The sequence below is a fragment of the Gymnogyps californianus genome, chromosome 1 (genome assembly GCF_018139145.2).
Source record: "Gymnogyps californianus isolate 813 chromosome 1, ASM1813914v2, whole genome shotgun sequence".
NCBI classification, from domain to species: Eukaryota; Metazoa; Chordata; class Aves; order Accipitriformes; family Cathartidae; genus Gymnogyps; species Gymnogyps californianus.
The window spans coordinates 71,828,997-71,849,237 of NC_059471.1; the positions used below are offsets into that span (position 1 = coordinate 71,828,997).

At 41.4% G+C, this 20,241-nt stretch overlaps 1 protein-coding gene across 1 annotated transcript in view; it reads left to right on the top strand.

The window, feature by feature from the left end:
* AFF3 (ALF transcription elongation factor 3) overlaps window positions 1-20,241 on the top strand; it is a 328,610-nt gene that overhangs the window by 121,962 nt on the left and 186,407 nt on the right.

Sequence of the window (20,241 nt, forward strand, 5' to 3'; positions counted from 1 at the left end):
TTCAAAAAAAACCAACCCCAAACAAAACCAAAAAGCCTTAAGTTTAAACCCTGTAGAAAGTAAAAGGGGAAAAACCACACATCTAACACTGTCAGTGACAAGGATCTTGGCAGAAGAGTGTGTCTGGTTTTAAATGATGCATAGCACACCACTGTTTGTTCTTTTTCATACTATCTCTGCATTTGAAACAGCATAACATGTAATTTTTTTTATACTGATACTGTTGACATCCACTTTGTGGAACAGCAGAGATGTTTCTGAGGAGTCTTGCATTGCTACCAATTATTTTGATACAAGGATGGAAGAGATGAGTGACCTGAAAGAAAATGAAAAAGTACGCAAGAGGTTACATACTTCATCCGATAAACAGATCTAACTCCTGCAGGCATTAACAGGAATTATGCACACATACGGAAGAAAATTTTCTCTCTCTTATCCCTGGAAGCTTTGAACATATAAAAACTGGATGAGAAAGGCAAGATTCAAGGGAGGTCCTGAGAGCAACATGGAGTTTCCGGTTTGGAGGATCTCACCGAAACAGTGTTTGGACAGAGTATAGCAGAGAACAACTTATTTTCTCAGTTGTGGTAAACTGAGAGGAGCCCACTGTATCAGAATTTGGAAGACAGGTAGTCCTAAACCAGTCTAGTGTTTGGGACAGAGATGGTCTGGAAAGCCTAAGTTCAGCAAGGACCAAGAAGTGCAGCTTCATCCCAGGTGGACACAGGGGGACAAGAGGGGGCCATCAGGGGTCTATTCCAGCCTGGCCATACCATGCTCATGTGCTCTGAGTTGTAGGGTAGTTGTCCTAGGACTTGGCAAAGATGGACTAACAGACACTACATGGCTTGGAAGATTTCATGTGACTTTGCTATCCCTTCTGAGCAGGTGGACAAGGATGAAGAGGACAGGTGGAATGAAAGGGATAAGTGGAAAACTCAAGGTATAAATCAGCTTTCCTACTGTTTTGTATCCTGGCCAATTACTGAACACCACCCATGTTACTCACCTGTTCATAAAAAATGGAATGTAAATTTGAAATGCATATACAGGTGGTGCCTGCTTCTGCATGTTTATATAAAACAGTGAAGCTCCTTAGGGAAGTTATCTTGGAAGAAGAATGACCTTTCCAGTAACAGAATATTTGAGACCTGAAAAAAATGTGTAGAAACTGGTGAAAAACAAGCCACAGTTAGAAGTTTGAAAAGTTACCATTTCTTGCTAGTTCCTTTTCTACCTGGGATAAATGTGCTCATTTCTGAACTACCTTAATGTTATTTAAGCCACAGCTAGATTTAAATCTTGAACACTCTTCACCAAACTTCACCAAAAAAATAACTGATAGTGAGTGCTCTAACTTGATTGGCATGTCTTCAGCTGTCACTTTGTTCAATCCTTATCTCAAACAGGTTTGTTCTGGCTTCCGTTGGCATAGCTCATACAGAAACACAATCTGCCATCAGCAAGAACTAATGATATATGTTTATGGTTCCTTGATGGAAGTGTACTTCTCTCCAACAATCCTATTAAGAGCAAAAAAAAAAGGCTCAGTGGACCTGTATATATTTAGGATGTAGACCAAAAGGTGTGAAAAGCCAGCACAAGCTCTAGCCATCGGTTGGTAGGGACCGCAATGAGTCTTCAGTAAAGCACAGATCTTCTGTGAATAGAATTCTCTCCAAGGGCTTTTCACTCTTTCCTGTTTCCTGGTGCTGAAGTGTTCAACAATCCCATCTAATATTAAAAAAAAATACATTTTCTATGTTTTTTTCCATTCATTTCTAGCTGCATCCCTTGATAATCATTCAATCATCCAGAGAGAATTATCTCACTGTACATTTCCTCCTTAAGACCTGCTAAAAGATTAATTTTCGCCAGAGAAAAGGAATTCCATAGCTTCATTACATCTATGTAAACCAGAAAATCACTTTCCTTCAAAAGATAGTATAATTAAAATACATTTTGAGAATTTGTATGAAAAACAGAAAAGTTTTAAGTAGAAGTTCTGATCCAGATGAAAACTAAAATGCATGCATGGTTTTGAAGTTAGTCATTGCATAAACTTCATGTAGAGCTTCACTTTTTTGCATAATCAGGGATATGTGATATTAAAAACAAAACAAAACAAAACCATGAACTTATTTCAAGCTGTTTAGCTTGAAGAGAACTGCCTTACAGAAGAAAGATCTGGGAGCAGATAATTTTCCAGAAGTTTCAAAAACATCGGGACAGTCATTGTCATGTCCTAGAGCTATAAACGGGGCAGTGTACATGAGGCTAACCTACAAGTATGTTCACGCTGAATCTAATATTGAGAAAAATTTTGCCAGAGGACAAAAGAGAGAAAATAGACTAAAAAACATTCAGAGTGGCTGCTAGATGATGGAGCTTTACTCTCCAAATGTTGCAATACTCTTTTTTCCAGAGGCCTTTCCTGGTGTGCTGCTCCTCCAAAGCACTGAAAAGTTCTGTCTTATTTGCCTGTCCTATATCTCTAATGTCATACGTATAGCTATAAATGTGCTGAAAATCAAGTATATTTTGAAATTTTTAAATAAAGTACCACCAGAAGGTACCACATACATTGCAGATCTGGAATAAATTTTCTGACAGGAACATTCCTCACATTTTCTCTTCTATTTAAGTCCTGTTTCTCAGAGTTCATGCCTATAGACTGAGTATTGATTGCTTACTACCCCAAGACAAAAAAAAAAAAATCTGTTTACTGATAGGTTCAAAATTGGCTGAAGTTTTGAAACATGGGGCTGTTTATAAATGAACGAGTTTCTCCACTTTCAGTTAAAATCAGCATGTCTGACCAAGCAGAACCACATCATAATTAGTAACTGTAAGACTACCCAGTTTTACTTCGAAATAGCCCTGGACACAAAATTTTGATGCTGGCTGCATGAAGAGTGTTCCCCCTGCAGCTTAGCGTGTCAGGTGCTGAAAGGTTGTACTGGACCAAGTTGTGTATGCATCCTCTGTTAAATATAGAAAATATAAGGATGTTAACAGACGTACAGGGAGGGAGACTTAGAAGTCCCTGCATGCTTTTCATTTCTACCCCGTTCCCTCTGTGGCAAGTGCCAGCGTATGTATTTGAAGCGCCAGCAAGGCTTCGTGCCATATGCTGGCCCATTTCAGTGATTTTGCCTGTATGTGTTTGCATGTGTATTCATATGCATATATGCATACACGTGCGAGTGACATAAGGTCAGTGTTCAGTGCCAGATGCTGAAAGCAGTCAGCATGGAGGAGGGGGAGAACCATAACTTTGACTCCTTTGAACTCAAATTAAACGTGAAAATGAGTAGTTGCTTGAAATGGATTTGTCAAAATAGCCAAAGGGAGTTTGGTCCTCATCACTTGTATTTGAATGGCTTATGGACAACTAAATCCCTTAGCTCCTTTGAAAATCCTAAATTTAAAGGATAATTTTTAGAGCTAGCAATGAGACTCAGTGCCACTGACATACGTCTGAGAAATTGGCATCGTGACCCTTCTATCTGATTAGTTACACAGGTACTTGTGAAATTGCTTTATACCAAAGCCTTAAAAAAATTTACAGGATGTATTCCAATGGTCAGAGAAATCATCACGGTAAGAAATACGTTGTGCCAACAGGAAAAAACAAGTCAATATGCCCCTGCCTTCATATCTAGGCAATCTGCCTATCCAAGTATTTTCTGTAAATTTAGAATAAATTTAAAAGGTTTAAGGGCATGCAGTTGTATCATCATTTTAAGGCAGCCAAATTAATTCTTTCATGCAGTGCTTGAACTTAATGGAGATTGACTGTCCTGTTTTCCTATTGTAATGATGTGTACCGAGTTGAAAATGAAGATGTTGGGAGGATAAAAAATAGTGCTGTGACTGCTATTGATTAGCTGTCTCGTTTGCTTCATTGTTCAGGCTCCGTTGGCCTCTTGGGCAGAAGGACACCCAAGTATAACATCCCTGACATTTTCCTGAAAAGATGCATGCCTTAAAAGTGACAGCTTTACTTAAAAAATACAGTTTTGATATATAAATGCGGTAGTTTTAGCTGAAAGGATTCTGATGGATTAGAGCAGACAAAGAGGAAGAGTTCTGAAACATACCTCAGGTCAGCCTTGTATCGAGAGTAGATTTAATAGCAAGTGTCTTACATGATGATGACACTCCTAGTGTCTCTGCATTTCAGTGTATGTGGGAATGAGCAAGAAAAGCTGAGTTTATCTTCAAAGACAGAGCGATTAGGTTATTCTGACTAATGTGCTCAGCTTTCATTAAAGGCTTTGAGTGGTCACGAATTCCAGAAGACTTGACTGTGTGCACTGAAGAAGAAAGTGGCCCTTGAACTAACACATAATTTTATCAAAAATACTGCCTGTATTTTTAAAAGCCCCTATATAGATTGTTTTTCACAGTCATCAGGCAATAGGCTATTTGATACCATTTTGTTTATTCTCTTGCCTGTTTTTCATGTGAAATATTTGGTACAAGAGTCATATAATTAAATTTGTAAAAACAATTACTTTTAATTGCATACATATGGATTTAATACACATGAGTGTGTATATTCAAATATGGCTTTTACTTCTACAGAAAACAAGTCATAATTTACCTAACTCTCTGTCAAGGTATTTAAAGGAGTCAAGTACACTAAGTGATTTCATGCATCACCTTTAATGAAATGCACGAACATATGAGCATGACTGTAGGACTGGGTTGCAGCCAACATCAGAAATGCTTCTGCTTTTATCAGTGTTATGTTAAAAAGGGCCAGATTCTGCCACATGTACTGTCATGTCTGGGAGAAAATGGATTTGTTCAATGAATGACCTGTAGCTCAACAGGGGTGGAGATATTAGTGACTCGGTCTGCTAATGACTCAGTGACAAAACTATGCTTTTTATTAAATCCTGTAAATAGTTTGCAAAAACCTGGGCAATCTGTCAGGCAGTAAGTGGAAGCCAGCCAGGAAAAAAATGAGGTTTCCAATGTACTTCAGCTGGAGGTATTGCAGCACCAACCTGACTCTTCCCTTCCTCTCATCCTGTGCACCTGAGAGCGAGCCCAGGTACTGCTTCTCTTTCATCCATGCTTTGTAATGGTCCTGCCTTCACAGAGCACATCTAGCCCTGCCGGTTTCTTGGCCTGATGTGTCTCATCTCCAGGCTCATGACAAGGTCTTCTCATTCTGCTCTTGCAAAATCCCCTCCCAAAGATGACCTTCTGTCTGGCTACGTCATCCCATTTCTTGTCTACCAGGTCAAATTTACATTTCTTCTTTTCCCCTTCAAAGCCACTGAGAAGTCTGTTCCTGCCTTCTTCTCCAGCCTTGTCCCCGATGGGCTGAATGCCCTGCTCTGGCAGGGACACCGTGTCTCCTGCCCTTCTCCCTTCCACCGTGGACAATGGGACGTCTCTGCTGAAATGACCCACAAGATCACCCCTCTTTCCTTATTCAGGATCTCCAAGGAATTCATCTAGCCTAGAGCATCCACTGGAGATGTTTACTCATTAAAAGTAAACTCCAAAAAGGCTGACAAATCTGCATCAGTCACCAGTCCACTCAGTTCTCTGGTATGTTTTGTTCCTCTCCACGCATGGTGTCCCCTGTGTCTTTCTTAATGGCAAAGTGTTTTGGGGACAGAATCTGCTTCTTGCCTTCTGTGTGCGTACTTCTCCAGTTAGAACAAAACTAGTTGAAAATTAAGCTCTCGGAAGTAAAGTAGTAGCTCAGGTTTGTCAGTGGCAATCTTAATGACAATCTTAATTTCTTTCTCATTAGATTTATGCATTGTAATTTGATGTTTCATTATATGGTCGTGAACTATTTCTCAAATAATGCAGCATATATTTTTGGCTGAACTAAGAACCATTAGATACATATTTGCAATATCTTACAAGCATGGCCATGCATATATGTGACTCAACTTATCTAAAAATCTTTGATAGATGCAGAGTAGATACAGTGAAAATGGCATGTATAGACAGAAAACATGTTAAAATTATTTCAGGGAATATATTATCAGACATCATTTATCACTGAATTAACTACAGGCACATTATTTGAAGTAGAACTTCTGTTTTTAATCCTGTGAGCACTCATTTTGTGTCTAAAACTTCAAGTACAGGATGAAAAGGAGCGAGGAAAAAGGAGTCGGATGTATCCAACGTCCATATGCATCCTGCAGCACTCTCAAAATCTTTTTCTTCTTCAGCATTCACATTTTACCCATTCTTGCTGGGTTTTGCTTCTAACAACTCCTTTGTGTTCTACAAGAATATTTGGAGGTTTGTAACTTCCAGTATAGCAAAAACTGCTAAACTGCTGTGGTGGGTTGACCCTGGCTGGATGCCAGGTGCCCACCAAAGCCGCTCTATCACTCCCCTCCTCAGCAGGATGAGGGGGGAGAAAATAAGATGGAAAAAAACCTCATGGGTCGAGATAAGGACAGTTTAATAAAAGCAAAAGCAAAAGCTGTGCGCAAAAGCAAAGGAAAACAGAAGATTTTATTCGCTACTTCCCATCAGCAGGTGATGTCCAGCCACTTCCTGGGAAGCGGGGCTTCAGTATGTGTAGCGGTTGCTCTGGAAGACAAACGTCGCAATAACGAATGCCTCCCCTTCCTCCTCCTTTCTCTTAGCTTTTATTGCTGAGCAGACATCATATGGTATGGAACATCCCTTTGGTCAGTTTGGGTCAGCTGTCCTGGCTATGTCCCCTCCCAAGATCTTGCCCACCCCCAGCCTACTGGTGAGAGGGGGGATGTTGGAGAGACAGCCTTGGTGCCGTGCGAGCACTGCTCAGCAGTAGCCAGAACACTGGTTGTCATCAACACCTTTCTAGCTACCAATACAGAGCACAGCACTATGAGGGCTGCTATGGGGAAAATTAACTCCATCTCAGCCAGACCCAATACAACTGCACTATATAAAGAATTTTTTTCTTCTCACTCCCTCTCTTTTCTTCCCAGTTCTCTCTGTACTAGTCATTTTTTGAGCCTGTACAATCTAGAAGACCCTCGAGTGAATGGAGGAGCCGTAGCTAATGCTGCCGGAGTCAGACTCACAAATAGCTCCCATGCAGCAAGCAGCAGCAAATGAAACTCAGCCGAGGAACGGGATGCATGTGCTCAGGGGAGACGAGAACATTTTACACAGATGAGCTTAATTCTTCTACTTCCTTCGTGTTTTGATCTTTTTCACTTCCATCATTGTTGTCAACATTGTCATCATTGTCAGCGAGATGAATCCTGCAAGGATATGGCCCCCTTGCCGACCCAATGCCACCAGCCTCCTGTCCTGTCATTTCCTTAAAAATGTCTGTCTGCGCCTGTCACTGCTGATCTTGGAGCACTGCTGAAGCCTGGAGTGATTTGATGATTACCAACCCCTCCACAGGGTCCCTGTGTAGAAGTCCTCTGTTAGACATTGATTGTTCACCCCCCAAATACCAGGGAGTCAGCTGGAGCTGAACCAGTGTTGACAGAAGTTGGGGGGGGGGGGGATCATTAACAAACATTGGCTAATTTGACAAAATCTTTCCTGATTTTGTCCTCCTCCTTAATTTGGAGCAATTGATGAAAGCATTGAACTACAGCATGCCATCCTCCTGCTGTCCAGAGGACGGCTCCTCAGCCCCGGTGTTTCATTGCCACTGATGGTCTCTGGCTCATCATGGAAAACGTGACGCCTCCGGGTTTCACCTTGCCACTGAGCCATCCAAGACATGGTGGTGGCAACTGCCACCCGAGGGTAATCGAAGCCATCATCAGCCCTTCCTTACTGTAGCTGGCGCGAGTGGCATGCAGCCAGGAGCTGGAGGCTGTTTCATAGCTGTGGACTGTGATTTTCTTGGTGCCTGAATTAGCAACAGCAAACATCATTTCAAATTTAGCAACCAGCTTCTTGCATTGTACCTCACTTCTGGAAGTGCAAGGTAAGAAGCAAAACAATCCACTGTTTGTCAGGACCATACTTGGGTCCCAGATGACAGCATTTATTTTGGGGTATGTTTTAAATGGCTGCAGGTGCCAAGGAAGAGCAGAGGTTTCAAATTCTGTGCGGCACTGATGGCTAACCTTCAGGTAGCCTCTCCATCTGCTGCAGGAAGCACTGAGGCTTCAGTGATGCTGAGGAAAGCCAGGAAGACTCAAGGGCAGATCAGTCCCATTAACTTTTCCTTTGTTGCTATTTCTGTTACATTTTAAAAATTAAATGCAAACTGATAAAAAACAAAAAAAAAGCTGCAACGCCTGGCCCTGTTCATTTCTAAGTATGCAATTAAAATTGTGGTATTGTGGATGAGCTTTTAAATAGTGAATCTATAGTATTCTTTTAATACCATGATGAAATGCATAATCTCACTGTTTTCTCATTGTTAGCGAGTCAGAATAAAGAGTTTCCGTTGCTTACTTTCTCTTTTCTGACTTCTCGGGTGGCCTAAGGTCTAACAGGAAGATTTTCTGGAGCCTCTGTTCCTTCTTTGTGCTTTGGTTTTGGACAACTGACTTGAGAGACTCTCATTTGCAGCAGTGTATAGGATCCATGGATCTGTGTTTCGACTGTAGTGTAAAAAAATGAGGTAATGATAGGTACTTAAATACATCAGTATTCATGAAAAGGATAGTTAGTCAGCATACAGGTAGTGTACCTAGGTGTGTTATATACGCACAAGCATGTGAAAGGCAGGCCTTTCACCTAGTAGCTCCTCTGTGTTTGAAGACTAGGCGAGCAAAGCATAAACTCAGATAGCTTTTGTATCATGTGACTCTTTCCTACAAGTTGAGTGTATTTGAAGTATCTTCAAATATTTTTTCAGCTTCAGCAACTTATTCTGCAGGCATAAAGTCTGTCCTTAATTTGTAAATTACTGTATTTATAAACTACTATACTGTATGCATTTATTTTAATCAATCACTGCAGTTGTGAATGCCGGTCTGATTTCTGAATCAGCACTCAAAGATAAATGATAGATGGTTTATTAAGTTCTCTCAGCTAGGGTTCATGATGCTTAATTTTCTTAAGTGATAATATTTCATACCATAATCCTGATCTTTTTTTTCTTCTTTCTGCTTAGCGGAGTTTAACCTAATTACATGTATGGTCTTTTTAACAGTTGCAGTGTGGAGCCATCACTGAACTTCCATAAATCACCATTTTAACTTTTTTAGGAGAAACCCTTCGAAAGGTCACCTGTCATCAAAGATATTCTAGCTAGAAGTTGTAACACTTAACCCCGTCTTTAGGTTCTCTTAACTCAATTACACCAATGCATCACTCATCTCTCTCTGGGTTTGCAATAAAAGAAGTATTGGTCCAGGGCCGTTTTTTGGATCCCTGGCAGCAAGACACTGTACATGTAGTTACCTCTTTCACAGCTGGATGGTTTCATTGTAACCCCTGGTGTCTCTCTCCAACATTCTGACCTCATAAAAGCATAATGTCACTGAATGCTGAGATTTTATGTAATTTATTCTGAAGATTGTGGCTTTTAAATCTTCCGTATGCAGTTTAATAACAGCATTCTTGTCATCAGGCAAACTTTGCTCTCTCTATTAATATTTTCATCTTCATTTTGCATACACACAAACATATATACACACAAAATAAGCTGAAGGTGATTTACAGAAGCATTAGAGAAAGGGAAAGAGAAGGGAAGAGGCAGAGAACAAGATAACTGAAGACTAATCATACCAAAACCAGACATGCTTTTGCTGTTTTTTTCCATTCCTGTTATATTTTTGTTTGGATTGGCTCCAAAGAAGCCCTGTTCCTTGTCGCTCTTGTTGTTGTGTGTGTGCTCATGCATAAATTCAGGTCAAGTATGAAACCTCTTTTCTGCATTCCTGGTAAGAATGTGTAATGTCCTTATCAACAGATACCAAGAAATCGGAACTAATTTAGCTCATGACCCTGGGTTCTTTTTTTTTTCTGCCATTACCAAAAATATGGTGTTTGCTTAGTTGTTAATGTATTCAGTTCAGTAAATTAGAGCTGCTTGAAATTTCTACTAATCCTTTTCCATTGAGGGTTTCCCTGGACTAAGTGACGCTGAATAAAACAAAAACCACATGCATGCACAGGTTTCTGAGATTTTCCGGATCAAATATAATTTAAGGGGCACAACATTTTTAAATGAGGTTTAGGGGGTTTTTTTTTGTACCAAAAGCACCAATGAATAAACAGTGTTTACTGAAAATATGCTTTGCTTGAACTTGGCCATTAAAGTATACAAGGGCTGAGGGGTTATTTTGCAATGAAAGAATGAACTAATATATAAGGATAAAAGTAGAAAAATGGTTTAACACACAGCACAAAGATGTTTTTGAATGAATCAGTCTTTGCTATTTAATTTACATTTTGAGGGCTCATTAGGATGATGAATGACACTGCTGGAGAATAAAACATACTTCCTGAACAAAAGAAAATCTCTGTAGCCTAATAACATTTTATGCCAGCACTTACATTTGTCAGAAGTGGATGCTATTTATCCCTATGATTATTTAAAAATCATTTTTATTGTCCTTTGTGCTGTGTCCTCTTCTGGGAATTTTAATTCAGAGTTTGACACCTACTTATTAACTTCCATGAAGTATGGAGTACAAAGGCTTATACTATATAAAGAATTCTAACCAGCCATGTTTATATTGCCTGCAGCTGTATACAAATTAGCTGAGTTTGGATTCATTTCTCTTAGAAATGGAAAAAAAATTGAGTTGTGTAACCTTTACCACCTCAGCAAAGTAAATGTGAGTTGAGCGTGGCTGACCTGGGCATACCAGGAGACAGCAGTAAGTCAAAAGAGCAAAGAGGAGGAATTTATGGCATTAATGCCATGAATTAGGAATCTCTGTGAGTTGAAAACTTTCTATTTCATGTCTTCTCCTTCCTCCTCTGGAAGGATGAGGGTGAAATAGGAATGCTAATGTTTCAAACTTCAAGCCCATCCACTCCTTAATCAGTAAATAATTACTTGCTGTCTCGCCTTCTTCAGTGCTTATACATGCCTATACTCTAGAGTCAAAGGTATGCAAATACCAGAAAACAGACTATCTCTGGAAAAATGTCAAAATATTTTGGTAAATTATACACTATTACAATAATTATATTTTTATGGTTTGTCTTAGAAGACACACTGCTTTTGTATCAAACATTAGAGTTTAGACCCTTATTGAGCGCAAACCATAATTTCACCTGCATTCCCTCTTCTACTCTTCCTGCAGTAGATCTGCTCAGCAGCAGTGATATGCGACCTTAAGGGTGAAACAAGTCAAAGATTTCATTTGCCTTGCTGGGGCAGAGCACCAGTTGCTCAGTTAGCTTTTCAGGAGAGTGTGTAAAACAAGATGACGTACAGCTTTGCTTTGTTCATTGTGATATGAGGTGGGAATCTTTGATATTGTTTTCCTTCCCCTTTCCAAAGCCATCCTCCATGCCTTGCAAGTCCAGCTGACAGTAGAGCAGGTAGCAGTATGCAGGAAAAAGTATTTCCTTACATCTAATTCTACAGATTCTCATATTGATTTTTCCATGCACAAGGTGGTGCTGATCATCTGGAACAGGAGATCTCAATTTTAGTTATCTTTTTGATTTCTGAAGAAATTGCTAGTCAGCTACCAATATATTCCGTAGATTTTTGCTGTTTCATATTTTGTGGGCAAACAAACTATGGGAATATTTTGTAACACTGTGACCTGGCTGTGTCCAGGTAATCGATGGGCAGACAGAAACGTTTGGCTACTTTTCCTCCCAAAGTGTGCTAGAGGTATTTCTGGGCACCAATGGCAGACTGCTGTTTGGAGAGCTGCTGCTGAGTCCTTGTAGACCTCCTCTTGGTGGCACCCCATGGCCGGACCCAGTTGCTGTGAGTGAAAGCCCCAGGGATACTGCTCCAGCATGCACCATGCCCTGTCTCCCATCTCGTGAAGGACTGAGCCTGAGAAATCAGCTTAAAGTCTGCAGGCTTGATTTGGAAAAGCAGGGGTCTTGTGGACAGGCTTGTTTGTTTTCAGAATACCCATTTTAGGTTTTTAAGGGGTTTTTTTAGGGTTTGTTAGGACTCTTCTTTTTTCAGTTGATACCCTGATTTTCTGGGGGAATTACATTCTGCCTACCTAAAATGCTTCCAACCCTTTAGACTACAAAATGTACTCTTTGTTTTCCTTCCTAAAAATATATAGTTTTGCCCATATAGAATTGTAGCCATATTCCATATCTAAAGTTATAAATGCCACCACATATCTAGATGTATTATATTACGTATGCATCTGTTTACATACGTGTTTCTGACTGTGTGCTTGTATAGTGCTATACAAGCCTTCATGGTTACGTGCATGCGTGGAAAATGCAGATTATTGCAGACTGTTTTCAATCAAGACATCCCCATTTAATCCTTTCCATCTGATCAAATGGCAGGATATGCCACTTTCAAAAGTCACATCTTTTGTGTTGATAGTGTTGCTCCAGCTCTGGACCGTAACGAGACACAAATAACAGGTGACTTCAGGTATGTTCACATGGCAGTCTCTGCTGTGGTTAGTGCTTGTACAGACTGAGAGGTCTGACGCCCAAGTGGGCACAGATGAAGAGCTCCTGCCTCTGCTGTAGGGATCCATCAACTGTTTATGCAGCAGCAGCAACTGCATGACTGCAAATTGCCAAAATCAGTGCTAGTTTATTTTAATATGCCAGACTGTAAACTGTAGCAATTCAGCAGCTGCTATGCAAGCAGAGACCTCCGAGAGAGTATCGGTACGGAGAGATAAGGATGGAAATGTAAGCTTGGCTTCTGTCTCATTCTTGCTGTTTTTGTCTTCTTTAGCCTAGAGGTACAGATATTCTGGGTGGCAAATGAACCAATATCACACTTTTGCAAAGGCGATGGCTTGATTTTGTAATTATTTTCTAGGCATGAGTAATCCCATTGTTTCCTTGTATCTTGAGTTTATATATAGGGCCATCAACAAAGTAGCTTGGGCAGTGAGTGAGCAGTAACTGTTACTCTCCTGTGCCTGAGACCCTAAGCACAGACCTGTGTAGGTGACCATTCGTGCAGATGGGCTGCTGTGCCTATACAGTCCCCAGGGATTAAGTGTTTCAGGCATTCAGCCCATAGCTGTTGACTGATTTCCCATCTGCAGGTATTTAAAATCCTGTTGTGTTTATAGTATAAATGTACATAAAATTTAAATTAGGCAGGGACTGCTCTTTAGTGTGGATTTTTCCACCAGCCCTACAGCAGAGTCAACAGCGACTGGCCAGTTCCTGACTGCCAGGGCTGTGCCTTCCCCTGCACAGAAACAGCTAAAAGTCTTTGCCTGCAGCCCTTGCTAGAGTATCTTGTTTCATAGCTGTATTTCTCCAGCAGAAAAAGGATCATGAAAAAGAGACAGTTTTGCCAAGAACATTTCATTCTATTCCTCACAAAGTACCTGTTGCTGCAAATGGTACAGGAGAATCCATGTCTTGATGGGGCTTCCTCGTCCTCTACCTGCCCCAATATTTAGCTGGGCTGTGGGTGACTTAGAGCAACATCTGCAGATAGAACATGCAGGAAATGCTGCTGGAAGTACAGCTGGGGAAAGGGAGGCAGAAAGCTGAAGGAAGCCCTTAGAATATGCATAGCCTTTTGCATCTTCTTCATTTTCCTCTGGCATTATTACCTAATGTCCCTACATGGCAATATGGGCACACAATTAAAAATCAGAGCCCAAGAGCAGCTTTGCCTTCTTTCCTCTCCAAGAACAACCAGCACCTGAAACTCTGAACCCTTCACCAAATAGTTAATTCTCAGGGGAATGAGCCACTCATCATTCCTTTCATAAACAAACAAATAAATAAAAGATACAAGGATTTGATCTGTTTAATACGCATTCTCTGAAAACCAGAGTGCAGACTAAACATAGTAATCTGATGATTACAAATTATTCAGTCCTATAAACAAAGCATGACAATTGATGACAATGTGGTATCATATATCATAAATGCAGAGCATCCTCTCTCATCCAAAACAAATAGTTTGGAGTATTTCAAACCCATAACAAATATATTTAATGCAGATCACTGTGCAACAATGTGTGTTTCTCTGTTTCTAATGCTGTATACAAAAGCCAGCCAAGAGCTTTTTGTGTTTTATGCATTATATTCATTTATGCTGCCAATTCTACTTACTATTCTAGTATTCTGATTTGCAAAATCAAGATTTAATGTATTTCAAGCAATGCTTGATGCATGTGTGTCTTAAAATTATAGGAGATGGTTTATAAAGTAAATTATGAGACCTTAATATAATTCCTGAGTTTTAGATAGATTTTTATCTTGCTAGTTAAAGTATTGATCACAACCCTTATATTCTATCGGTAGCTTGTTATGCGAGGCTAATCAGCTGCCATTGTTACCGATGCTGAAAATCTCCCTGAGTAACCTGTGATAGGTTTATTACATAGGAAGCTTTGATCCTCAGGACTCAACTAAGATATTCAAAGTTCTTATAAAGGTGTCTTAGAGGCTGCGATACAAATTCAGATGTCTGCTGTCAAACGACTCCTATTCAGCAAACCCGTATGAGCCACCTTTGAAAGTGAAACAGCAAGATGACACCATTCATAGCCTGACTTTTGGAGAGGTCTTTGTGCTCCCCTGCCTTTCGGTACCTGACAACTCGTTCCAGGCCCTATCAAAGTTGCATAACAGAATTTGTAAAAAGCTACGCAGAAGGGTTTAATGTGTTGAGAACAAATAACTTCTTTGTTGATATCCACTGCCAGATCAAAGAGATGGAGGGTAATAGGCCCAGGACTGCATTACCTTCAGTTACACCGGGGAACAAAAGAACAAAATAAAACAGTGAAAGGCAGCAGAGAACAATAAAAAAGGAAAATACTAACAAGTTTAAAGGATTCAACATCCTGAAACATGAATAAAAGCCACAAAAATAAATTCATCAAGATCACATAACAAAAGGCAAGCATGTGGCTTCTCAGCTCAAAGGCTTTCCAACTGTACTCCTGGTTTCTGTATGTGTTGTTATAATTTGGGGTGCCACAAGACCTTCTAGTTTTTACAGGGACAGAGAGCTGGCTCTGCCACTTAAAAAATGCAGATTTGTTGTACTTGACCTAGATGGAAATGTCTGTGAGCTGTAGCAGTATTAGAGATTTTCTCTCCATTTAGCTGCCATTTAAAATGAAATGGGGCTACATTGAACATTTCTTCCTCTAGAGACAAAATAACCTGTTTTTAAGTGGAGGATCACCTCATCTGTTCAAAAAAATAAAAATAGAAATCCAAGACGCAGCTCAGCTTTTTGAAGCTTTCCAATAAAAGTTTTGGAAATCAAACCCAAACCAAACCTAAGGGCAACCTAACCTTTCTGAGAAAATTCACAAACCCCTCTCATGCTGGTTTTGGTCTGCAACCCAGTAAAAATTAAACTCTACTATCACTGTCCATTTCTTCCTTTTATTTCCCCCCACTGTATTATGTGTTGCATGTGCACAAATGCTGGTGCATACGTGATTTAAAATAATTTTTTGGCAGTAAGGTTGTTGAGAGAGCAGTTCTCTGTAGGCACCAGCCAGAGCTTTGCAGTCCATACACCAGTTATGCCCCTATGGCACTGCACTGTTATAAAATGACTTGTTGCTCATTTTCTGTATTAAAAAGAAAACTGTTAATGTGACAGTAAAAAGCAGTTACTGCCCCTGAGTAACATGGCCAATAGTCGTGGCCTGTACAATTTTGTATTTCTGGGTTTTATAAGTGGTGCTGCATTAGCCTTTAGCTGTGTGCGAGAGCTCAATGCAAACAGCTGGGAACTGGCAAACGTCTATTTACTGGAAGGACAAGCAAACTCTTTCAAAGACACAAAATCTGGAAAAGCTGAGGCCAACTTTTCTTTCTACTTTCTTTCTGTATTTCACTGTTACTTGTAACAGTGACAGGCAAAAAGAAAATCAGAAAGCGTTGTGACTTCCAGATGCAATATTCTACTTAAAAGGGGATAACCTGAGAATATGTGGAAAGAAAAGTGAAAGCCAAAAGAGAAAGGACTAAGATAATTTTAAGCCAACCTTTTGCTCTCCAAGCCTGAGAGACCAGTGTGGCTTCCATCAAAAAATGTTAACTAGTAGCGTACGACTACTTGGGAGCTACCTGCAACCTTCCCCAAACCTGGGACATTATTTATTCTCCTACTTCTGGTCTTGTGATTGCCTGAACAGTAGGGTGCTGGCATGGACCCCACAGGAAAATGGGGACAAGTGCTGGGCAGCTGCCACTCCTTGGGGCAGATGGATTTACAGATGTGGAAGTATCCTGACTTCTGGAGGTAAGTCCTCTGCAAGGCAGCACAACAGTGCCTGGTTCCTGCCTAGCTGGCCAAAGGGCTTTCTGTCCACCACCAAAGAGGACCAATACGGGCCTGCAGTGAATTGATGGGAAAGTAAATCTTGCAGTGGGATTTGGGAAAGAGAGGACAGGAAAAATAAGGAAGGTATTTGTCTACTCTGCAACTTTCTAGATTTGCTGAATTTATTGATTCCCATATTAAGGCTACAGTTGATAAGATTTAACACTTGCTTGGTTGGTTTGGGTATTTTCAGGAAACTTTTGCAGAGGATTTTTGTACGGTGTATACATATATATATATGTATACCTTGATATACACATGGTGTCATGTACATTCTTAACTGGAAGGAACTTACCTGTCTGAGCCCTAAGACACTGCAGCACTGACATTTTATTTGAAATTTTACGTGTCCTATTAACTCTGCAAAACCTTTAGAGAGTACTATTTTCAGTAGCTTTGTAGTGAGTGTGTTTCCATCAGTCTGTCAGTTACCACGGTATGGCTGGTTTTTTCTTCTGACTTTCAGGAATGCTGAGAGCACAATAAAGCCCTGCCGAGATTTTCACTGTAGCTTGGAGAATTGTGCTATTTATCAGCTTCTGTGTGGATTTTAAGAGAATCCACCTAAGCTGACCAGAGCCCTCAAGGGATTGATTTAAAGATGCAGGTGCATACAATTGTTCGTCTTCATTGATAAAGCTTTGAGTATCCAGTAGCAAATTATATCCCTCTTGGGCAAATAGGTGTGCAGGTCATAATTGCCATGACCAGAATATGTTTTTGCAGTCTTAGCAATGAGACTGAGCAGTCATTCTCAAACCAATGCATATGATGCTCTGTTCCTTACACATAATAGACTTTTTTTTTTAAACTCCCAATCCCGATCCATATTTTCCATGAAACAATTGTATTTTGTGCAAATCAAGAAAAGTAGTGCAATGTAAGTGTCTCAGGCCAAAATTAATTCACTTTTAAGTCATGATCCAGAAAAGAAAGGAAATATGCATCAGCTGTGCCCAGACAAGGTAGAAAAAGTGGTTTCTCTCTGGATTTGCAAATAGGTTGTTTAACTCTGCTGGCTTTATTGCCAGATGCTCACTGGTCTGTCTATACTTCAGACCTGCTCCATCAAGGGTTCTTGACGATTGTTGCCCTCACAAAGGCAGTTATAGTGAAAGGATGAGATTTATTTTGCTGGGGAGGAGACACAGTCAAAGCCAAAACTGTCAGATGTTGATGACATCCTTGGACTAGCAAAAGGCTTTAGTAGAAAGCCAAATGTTACTCTGGTCTCCAGATCGTGGGGTTTTTTACCTGTTAAGTCTAGAACAGGTCTCAGTCTCTAAAATTGAGAAGGCGGTTTTCAGCAATAGGGATTAATGAGAGGCTGTTTCTCCCTAGGAAACAGTTTTTTCAGCTCTGTGTAGCAGCCTATCATGAGAAATAGTCCAGTGTTGTCTTCTGGAGATACAGTCTGCTGCTTAGTGGTTTGGGCTCTCGGCTGCCACATGAAGATCCTGTAATCCTCTTTTAGCTCTCTGTGAAAACCAGACCCTCTTTGGCCCTAATTTTTGAGTGAGGTATTGGGTAGAGCAACATCTGTTACCCATCATGACAAAATCATAGAATCATAGAATGGTTTGGGTTGAAAGGGACCTTAAAGATCATCTAGTTCCAACCTCCCTGCCATGGGCAGGGACACCTTCCACTAGATCAGATTGCTCAAAGCCCCATCCAGCCTCGCCTTGAACACTTCCAGGGATGGGGCATCCACGACCTTTCTGGGCAACCTGTTCATAATATCTAATCGAAATCTACCCTCTTTCAGTTTAAAACCATTACCCCTCATCCTATCACTACACTCCCTGATGAAGAGTCCCTTCCCATCTTTCCTGTAGGCCCCCTTTAAGTACTGGAAGGCCGCTATAAGGTCTCCCCGGAGCCTGCTCTTCTCCAGGCTAAACAGCCTCAACTCTCTCAGCCTATCCTCATAGCAGAGGTGCTCCAGCCCCCTAATCATCTTCGTGGCCCTCCTCTGGACCCGCTCGAGCAGGTCCATGTCTTTCTTACACTGGAGGCCCCAGAGCTGAACGCAGTACTCCAGGTGGGGTCTCATGAGAGCGGAGTAGAGGGGGAGAATCACCTCCCTCGACCTGCTAGCCACACTTCTGATGCAGCCCAGGATGCAGTTGGCTTTCTGGGCTGCGAGCGCACATTGCTAGCTCATATTCAGTTTTTCATCCACTAATACCCCCAAGTCCTTCTCCTCAGGGCTGCTCTCAATCCATTCTCTGCCCAGCCTGTATTTGTGCTTGGAACTGCACCAACCCATGTGCAGGACCTTGTGTTTGGCCTTGTGAGGTTCACACAGGCCCACCTCTCAAGCCTGTCAAGGTCCCTCTGGATGGCATCCCTTCCCCCCAGCATGTCGACCACACCACACAGCTTGATGTCGTCAGCAAACTTGCTGAGAGTGCACTCAATCCCACTGTCCATGTCGCCGACAAAGATGTTAAACAGTGCCAGTCCCAATACTGACCCCTGAGGAACTCCACTTGTCACTGCTCTCCATTCGGACATGGGGCAGTTGACCACAACTCTTTGAGTGCGACCATCCAGCCAATTCCTTATCCACCGAGTAGTCCATCCATCAAATCCATGTCTCTCCAATTTAGAGACCAGGATGTCATGTGGGACAATGTCAAATGCTTTGCACAAGTCCAGGTATATGATGTCCATTGCTCTTCCCTTATCTACCAACGCTGCAAACCCATCGTAGAAGGCCACCAAATTTGTCAGGAATGATTTGCCCTTAGTGAAGCCATGTTGGCTGTCACCAATCACCTCCTTATTTTCCATGTGCCCTAGCATAGTTTCCAGGAGGATCCACTCCATGATCTTGCCGGGCACAGAGGTGAGACTGACTGGCCTGTAGTTCCCCAGGTCTTCCTTTTTTCCCTTTTTAAAAATGGGGATTATATTTCCCCTTTTCCAGTCAGTGGGAACTTCCGTGGACTGCCACGACTTCTCAGATATGATGGATAGTGGCTTAGCCACTTCATCTGCCAGTTCCCTCAGGAACCGTGGATGCATCTCATCAGGTTCCATGGACTTGTGCAGCTTCAGCTTCCTTAGATGGTCTTGAACCTGATCTTTTATGGTTGGCAGTTCTTCATTCTCCCAGTCCCTGCCTTTGCCTTCTGTGACTCGGGTGGTGTGGCTGGAGCACTTGCCGGTGAAGACTGAGGCAAAACAGTCGTTGACTACCTCAGCCTTCTCCATATCCCGTGTAACCAGGTCTCCCATTTCCTTCTGGAGAGGGCCCACATTTTCCCTAGTCTTCCTTTTATCACCGACGTACCTTGTCGTGGTTTGACCCCAGCCAGCAGCTAAGCACCACACAGCCACTTGCTCACTCCCCCCCGGTGGGATGGGAGAGAGAATCAGAAGAGTAAAAATGAGAAAACTCATGGGTTGAGATAAAGACAGTTTAATAGGTAAAGCGAAAGCCACACACACAAGCAAAGCAAAACAAGAAATTCATTCACTACTTCCCATCAGCAGGCAGGTGTTCAGCCATCTCCAGGAAAGCAGGGCTCCATCATGTGTAATGGTTACTTGGGAAGACAAACGCCATCACTCCAAATGTCCCCCCCACCTTCTTCTTCCCCCAGCTTTACATGCTGAGCATGTCATCATAAGGTATGGAATATCACTTTGGTCAGTTGGGGTCAGCTGTCCCGGCTGTGTCCCCTCCCAACTTCTCGTGCACCCCCAGCCTACTCGCTGGTGAGGCGATGTGAGAGGCAGAAAAGGCCTTGACTCTGTGTAAGAACTGCTCAGCAGTAACGAAAACATCCCTGTGTTACAACACTTATTTCACCACAAATCCAAAA